Here is a 7,199-nt window from a genome sequence, read left to right on the forward strand (position 1 = left end):
CTGGTGGCCCAGTTTCCACTGCAGGGGGCACACGTTCAGTCCCTCGTCTCCCTGGTCAGGGAACTATTCTGGTCAGGGATCCTATCCCAAATTCTATGTGGCATGGCCAGATAAAATCTTAGGGAAAAAAAAAAAAATTAAGACACTGTCTTCTTCACTGCTCAATCCCTAGACTTGTATAATACCTGGCATACAGTAGGGTTCGTTAATACTTGCTGTTGAATGAATTTACCTAATTGGCCTAATCTATCTTATTTATTTTCACCTTGTTATGCATAATTCATAGTTACCAGGCTGTTCTTCCTAAAACAGTTTAAAGACTGTTAAAACAAGCTATAGTATACTAATGCCTTTAATTCCTTTCTATAATTAGTCCTTCCAGCAACTTGGCCAGTTATTTTTTCTTTGACTCTAATTTCTATTATCATCTGTCTGTTTATCAGCTTATCGATGTACCACTTACTACAAATGCTATTGCTAAAGATGAACAGACATGTTCACAATATTATTACAAATACTTTTTGTTATAACAAAAACAAGGAACACAGATTATTTTCTAAAAAAACAGAAACTATAAAAAAGAAAACATTTAAAAACCAAATTCACAGGCAGGTGATCAAGGTCAACACTGTGACAAGTCACGTTGACTCTAACCCCAGTCTAATCATGGAAAAAACATCAAATCCCAATTGAGGAACATCTGACCAGTACTCTTCAAAACTGTCAAGGTCATCAAAACAAGACAAGTCAAGAAACTAGCACAGTCAAGAGAATCCTAAGAGGACATGATTAAAAGGTATTGTGGTTGTGTAATGGAAGGTTCTGAGAGGCAAGAATTTCGTAAGAACTCTCTGCAGATGACTTGGAAGAACAAGCAGACAGCTTTGTCTGGAACAAAGCTATGGCCATCTGGGTCACACATGCCTTACGTTTGTTTTCACTTTTTCCCTACATCACTTCTCTTTTCCCCCTCACACGTTCTTCCCTGTAATTTCACCCATCAAAAAAGCATTGTGTCTGTGTGTGTGTGTGTGTTCAGTCACTTAGTCGTGCCTGACTCTTTGTGACCCTATAGCCTGCTAGGCTCCTGTCCATGTGATATTCCCAGGAAGAATACTGAAGTGGATTGCCATTTTCTACTCCAGGGGATCTTCCCAACCCAGGAATCGATCCCAAGTCACCTGCATCTCATGCACTGCAGGTCAATTCTTTACCTCTGAGCTACCAGGGAAACCAACAAACCGTTAATAAAATTTTTAAGTATTTATGATATCCTAGGTGAAATTTTTGAATAGAAAAAAAGACAGTATATAAAAACTGAAAAAAAAAACCCTGATTAAACTATGCAGTTCATAATTGTGTATCTTGGTTCGTTAATTATAATATATACGCCACACAAACGTAAGACATTAACAATAGGGAAAACGGGGCATTTGGTATTTAGAGACTCTCTATACTGTCTTTGAAATTTTTCTATATATCTAAAACTGTTCCAAAAAATAACAAGTTTTTTTTAAATTAAATTCATCCAAAAATCCTATCATTCAAATAAAATCACCATTAGTTTATGTTTGATATAAACCATCTTAGATTTCTAGGTAAATGAACACAGAGGTATATTCCTACAAAAATGTGATCACACTACAAATAACTTTAAAACTGGCTTTTTACACTTAACAATATATATAATGTGCTTTGATGTGCTTTCCAAGTCATTACTAGAAATCTCTATCATGCCTACTAGTTACAAGACATTACCCTCTATGCTGCTGCTGCTGCTAAGTCACTTCAGTTGTGTCCAACTCTGTGAGACCCCATAAAAGGCAGCCCACCAGGCTCTGCCATCCCTGGGATTCTCCAGGCAAGAACATTGGAGTGGGTTGCCATTTCCTTCTCCAATGCACGAAAGTGAAAAGTGAAAGTGAAGTCGCTCAGTCATGTCCGACTCTTCGCGACCCCATGGACTGCAGCCTACCAGGCTCCTCTGTCCATGGGATTTTCCAGGCAAGAGTACTGGAGTGGGGTGCCATCGCCTTCTCCGATTACCCTCTATGAGGGCATCTTATTTATGTAGCCAAACACCCATTATTTAAAATTTACATTTTTCTTGGGGTTTGCTACTACTTAAGACAACTATTGTTCAGCAGCATATATACTAAAACTGGAAGGATGCAGAGAAGATTAGCATGGCCCCCACACAAGAATGACATGCAAATTCATGAAGTGTTCTGTATTTTTATGCATGGCAGAAACCAACACAATATTATAAGTAATTATCCTTCAATTAAAAATAAAATTAATTTTAAAAAAAAGACAACTCTTAAACGAGTATCTGCAAATTTACCAGTTAGGGCCTTAATAAAGAAGAGGAGCAGCTGAGTGATAGGTTATTAATGCTTCAATGTGTGCTTAGTCACTCAGTTGTGATCAACTCTTGGCAACTGGCAACCCCATGGAGTATAGCCACCAGGCTCCTCTGTCCATGGCAAGAATGCTGGAGTGGGTTGCTATTTCCTCCTCCAAGGGCTCTTCCCAACCCAGAGATCAAACCCAAGTCTCCTGTGTCTCCTGCTGCTGCTGCTGCTAAGTCACTTCAGTCGTGTCAGACTCTGTGTGACCCGAGACGGCAGCTCACCAGACTCCCCCATCCCTGGCATTCTCCAGGCAAGAACACTGGAGTGGGTTGCCATTTCCTTCTCCAACGCAAGAAAGTGAAAAGTCAAAGTAAAGTCACTCAGTCGTGTCCAACCCTCAGCGACCCCACAGACTGCAGCCTACCATGCTCCTCCGTCCATGGGATTTTCCAGGCAAGAGTACTGGAGTGGGGTGCCATTGCCTTCTCCGGTGTCTCCTGCACTGCAGGTAGATTCTTTACCACTCAGTCACCTGGGATGCCCATGCTTTCATTAAGTATGGCCAAAATATTCTCCAGAAAGGATGTTCAAAAGTAAATATCCATGAACAACAGTGTATGAGTGTGCCAATTTCCCCACTCCTATGCCAATACTAGATACTACTATTTTATCACATATATGCCAATCTGCTGCAGGGGGAGTTGTTTTGTGTTGTTTCTAAGTAGAAAATACAGTATTTTTATCTTTATTGATTATTTTTATTTCTCTATGCATGCAATCTATCTATTCAGGTCTTTTGACAATCTGTTAGATGCTAAAGTAACCTTCTGAGTCCAACCTGCTGCAAAAAAATTTTTCCCCACATTTTGCCTGGATCTAGTCATCATTGGTTCCCCTATACCTGGAAAACTGCCTGGCACATCAAACACACTTAGTAAATATGTCAAATGAATACTAAATGAGTAAAGCTGTCTTTTAACTTGATATTATTGCCAACTAGAGGCTGTTTTACATAATTTTATCAATAAGAATTCTATCAATCGTAATTGCCTTTGCAATCATGCTTAGAACAGCTCATCCTATGTGAAGATTAGAAAACTGCTTACCCGTTTTTTTAAAGCAGTAATTTTTCTTTAAATATTAAGACTTTATTTACAAAGCTTCTTTGTTGCACAGAAAGTAAAAAAAAGGCCATTATAATCTCCAGCAGCCACAGACAGCTAACTCACCAAGACTTGCTACATCAAGTCTTACACAAAAACCTAACAACTCTTACAAATTTGTTGGGGTGAAGTGTTGGTGGTGGATTTCCAAGAGGGACTAAATGGAAGAAGGCGGAATGTTACACGAATTATTCTTTGGCAATTTGTGTGACAGGGTAGGTGGGCGTCCTGGGGTTTGTATCACAGCTACCTTTAAAAAAAACAGCTAAAAATTCATGTCAGCAGTCCAACCAATACCGAACAGTTCTTTTCCTTCAAATTATTTGAGGTCTCATTAATCATCTTCTCCTTCATCATCTGTTTCTCTCTTCCTTAAAGCAGGAATTTTGACTTCATATTTTATATTTAATTCCCCCAGATTTTGGGTGGCAGATGGTTGAATGGCATCACCGACTCAAGGGACATGAGTTTGAGTAAGCTCTGGGAGTTGGTGATGGACAGGGAAGCCGGATGTGCTGCAGTCCACGGGGTCGCAAAGAGTCAGACACGACTGAGCAACTGAACTAACTCTCAGATTTTATTTACATTTTAAGGTAGGATTCCATTTTTTTTCCAAATGGCTAGCCAATTGTTTCAACATAATTTCAAAATTCTTTCTCAACTAACATGAAATGTCACCTGTATAACACTAGTCTTATATATTTCTAGATTATTTTGACCCAGTGCTATCTATTCCAGTTACCACTTATTGTTTTGATTACCATAGCTTTATGTGTATATTCACTAGTACAAGTCCCCACTTAATTTTTTTCTTTCAAAATTTTTTCGACTTTATAAGCTCATTCTTCCAAATGAAACTTAGACTCATTTTGTCAAGTTTTCTAAAAGAATTCTGGTTAGAATTGTAAATTATCAGCCATAGGACCTTGTGCCAGTTACTTAATCTCTCTGTTGCTATTTCCCTCCTTGGTAAAATGAAGATAGTAGTACTTATTGAAATCTTTGATGTTAGTACTTGGATCTGAAGTTCTGTGTCTCTATAGGAGGTTTGCTGAGAGACTATATTCTTGTATTTAAGGGCTTCCCTGGGGGTGCAGAGGTTAAAGCATCTGCCTGCAATGTGGGAGACCTGGGTTCGATCCCTGGGTCAGGAAGATCCCCTGGAGAAGGAAATGGCAACCCACTCCAGTATTCTTGCCTGGAGAATCCCATGGATGGAGGGGCTTGGTGCAGAGTCCAGGGGTCGCAAAGAGTCCCACACGACAGAGTCCAACACTACTGAGCGACTTTACTTTCACTTTCAGTACTTAACTCACAGGTTTGTTATGATAACTAGGTGAATTAAGACATATAAAGTACTAGGCTAGAAAGATGTTAACTACTAGTATAATTGTTCAAAAGTGATAACTATTATCATTTATTAAACATTTATTGTTCAATAAACGTTTTCCAGATTGTGTGCCCACAAAATTCAAAAGGTTCTTCAAGATACACCAAATGTACCATAAAGCACAGGCAATGATATGAAAAACACATAACTTATGCCTGCTTCATTTCACTAAAACCTTGACCCTTGGTAAAACGCAGAACTGAAGCTAGGAGCCGAGAACTATGAAAAACACCAAAGGCTGGTGGTAGGAAGCCTCAAAATTTTTATAAGACTGGCCCACCAAGTGGAGAAGATCACTTCTTTCTAGTGAGAGTTTTGGGGCATTAGCACATGCCCTTTAACTCCTTTCGTTTCCCTATCTCCACTGTTAGGACAATACTACTTCCATCTTGATTTCTTTCCAAGAAAACACAGAGGGACTAGAAGTCTAAGACAAAATACTTTTCAAATGAGATAGTGGCCAGGTACAGAGTATATATGCTACTGCTAACTCTAGACAAACGTGTTCAGAATATTGTTAACAAGCTACCTCCACCAAGTTTCCCACATCACTTTAAGGATGGACGGAGGGGGATTATTGTGGGTTTTCTCCTACAGGGAGACCGGCTTATCTCACAATGGTTGTTTTTAATTGTTTTGCTATCAGCATGACATTGGGTTGAGGTAGAGGTCATATACCTTCTAAGGGCTTTAAAAAATAATAATAACCTCCTATACAGAGCTGTACGATGAGTAAACAGAGGCCAGGACTGGCAACGTAAATGCGTGCTGAGCCCAGTTCGACTCTGTGGGCTGCAGCCTGCCAGGCTCCTCTGTCCATGTAATTTTTCAGACAAGAATACCGGAGTGGGTTGCCATTTCCTCCTCTACGGGATCTTCCGGACCAAGGGATCAAACCTGCGTCTCCTGCGTCCCCTGCATTGTCAGGCGGATTCTTCACCGCTGAGCCACCAGGGAAGCCCCAGGACTGGAACATGCCTTGCTAATTGCAAAAGCAGCCAAAGGCCTACACCCTAGGTGTCCTCAATCCCAGAACCCTGCTCGGTCTACCACACCACACAGCTTCTCACCGACGCTTGCCACGCTTCGAGGTGGGAGGAGTAAAAGCAGCCAGTCGGGCCATAGGAAAAGCGCTGGAAAACCTAGGAACGGCGCAGTCGAGAGCACATGACTGGCTGCTCGTCTCCCCTTCCACCCTCCCCAGTCCCCGCGCCAGCAGCACGCGCTGCCAACCTCGTCATGTGACCTTCACGCGGCCCCAGCGCTCCCCCTACCAGGCGACTCTTTCCAGCAGCCATTTTGCCTAGAACTTGTCGTCCGTGCTCACTGCGGAGCAGGGCGCCACGAAAACCCGCGGCCAGACTTTACAAGCCGCACATGCGCTTCGAAAGAGCGCTGGGACCAGCAGGGAAAGCCGAACCTCACTGAACACGTCGCACCCCGCGGCGCCGGGGAAAGCTGTGGGTGCGCCTCCGAGTGCGATTGGCTGTGGCGTCCACGTGACGCCATTGCCCCCCACCTTTTCCTTGCCCCCCCCCCAAAAAAAAACAGACAGACTCTTAACACCTCGCGCCAAGTAAGCGCCGCTGGGCGCGTGGGGACAGACGGGGCGCGTGGCAACCAGGGCGCCTGCGCGTACCTGCCAGAGCCGACCGCAGCGGGCCCACGAGCCGCTCCGCACACGGGTCCCGGAATCCTCGCGCTGCTGGAACACCCGGCTAGTCATTGGCGGCCAGGTTTGATCACGTGATCAGCTCAGGCCCGCCCCTAACCGCTAATCACCTGGCACAGTTCTCGAAGCGGCGCCGAAAGTCGTTCGCACGCGGAAAGGGAGGGTAGTTAGAAGACCTCCTTTTCAGCCGTTATGAGATTATATTCCTAAAGTGGAAACGAGAAAGCAGGAAGTTAAAACTAACTAAGGTCACACCTACCGCTTTAACTTCGCGTGCCCCTCCAGGAGCCGGGAACCATCGCCCTTGGGCGCTCCCCGATGCACGCCGGGATATGTCTGGCGCCCTTCGGTGTACTGCAGAGCATGCCGGGAAAGGCACCTCTCCCGATTTCCTGGCTCTCACCTCCCTGGTTTTCCTTTCTGGTCCCGTAGAAAGCCTTGTCCTACGGCGGGGATGCAGGCAGTTTGGGTAATTATGGGAGCGAGACTGGGTGTAACAGTCACTTTCAGTCTCCCTTCTCCCACTAGTTTGATGGCTGTGTGGTTTTAGGGAAACTGCTTAACTTTTCTTCAGGGAGAATGCATTTGGTAAGTTCCTGCTGAGTGCCTTTTTGAAAATT

The 7,199-nt window shown here is 43.4% G+C and overlaps 1 protein-coding gene and 1 non-coding gene across 2 annotated transcripts in view; one reads left to right on the plus strand and one right to left on the minus strand.

Moving 5' to 3' along the window:
- MGA (MAX dimerization protein MGA) overlaps positions 1–6,901 on the minus strand; it is a 145,991-nt gene extending 139,090 nt beyond the window's left edge. The window contains exon 1 of the mRNA XM_040226855.1: positions 6,839–6,901. The gene's annotated coding sequence lies outside the window, so the exon portion shown is untranslated. The remainder of the gene's footprint in view (positions 1–6,838) is intronic.
- LOC120853833 lies at positions 2,137–2,238 on the plus strand. Its single transcript, XR_005718883.1, has one exon. It is a non-coding gene; the product is annotated as a U6 spliceosomal RNA (small nuclear RNA).
- Positions 6,902–7,199: the final 298 nt, after the last annotated feature.

The sequence above is a fragment of the Oryx dammah genome, unplaced genomic scaffold, assembly GCF_014754425.2.
Source record: "Oryx dammah isolate SB20612 unplaced genomic scaffold, SCBI_Odam_1.1 HiC_scaffold_26, whole genome shotgun sequence".
NCBI classification, from domain to species: Eukaryota; Metazoa; Chordata; class Mammalia; order Artiodactyla; family Bovidae; genus Oryx; species Oryx dammah.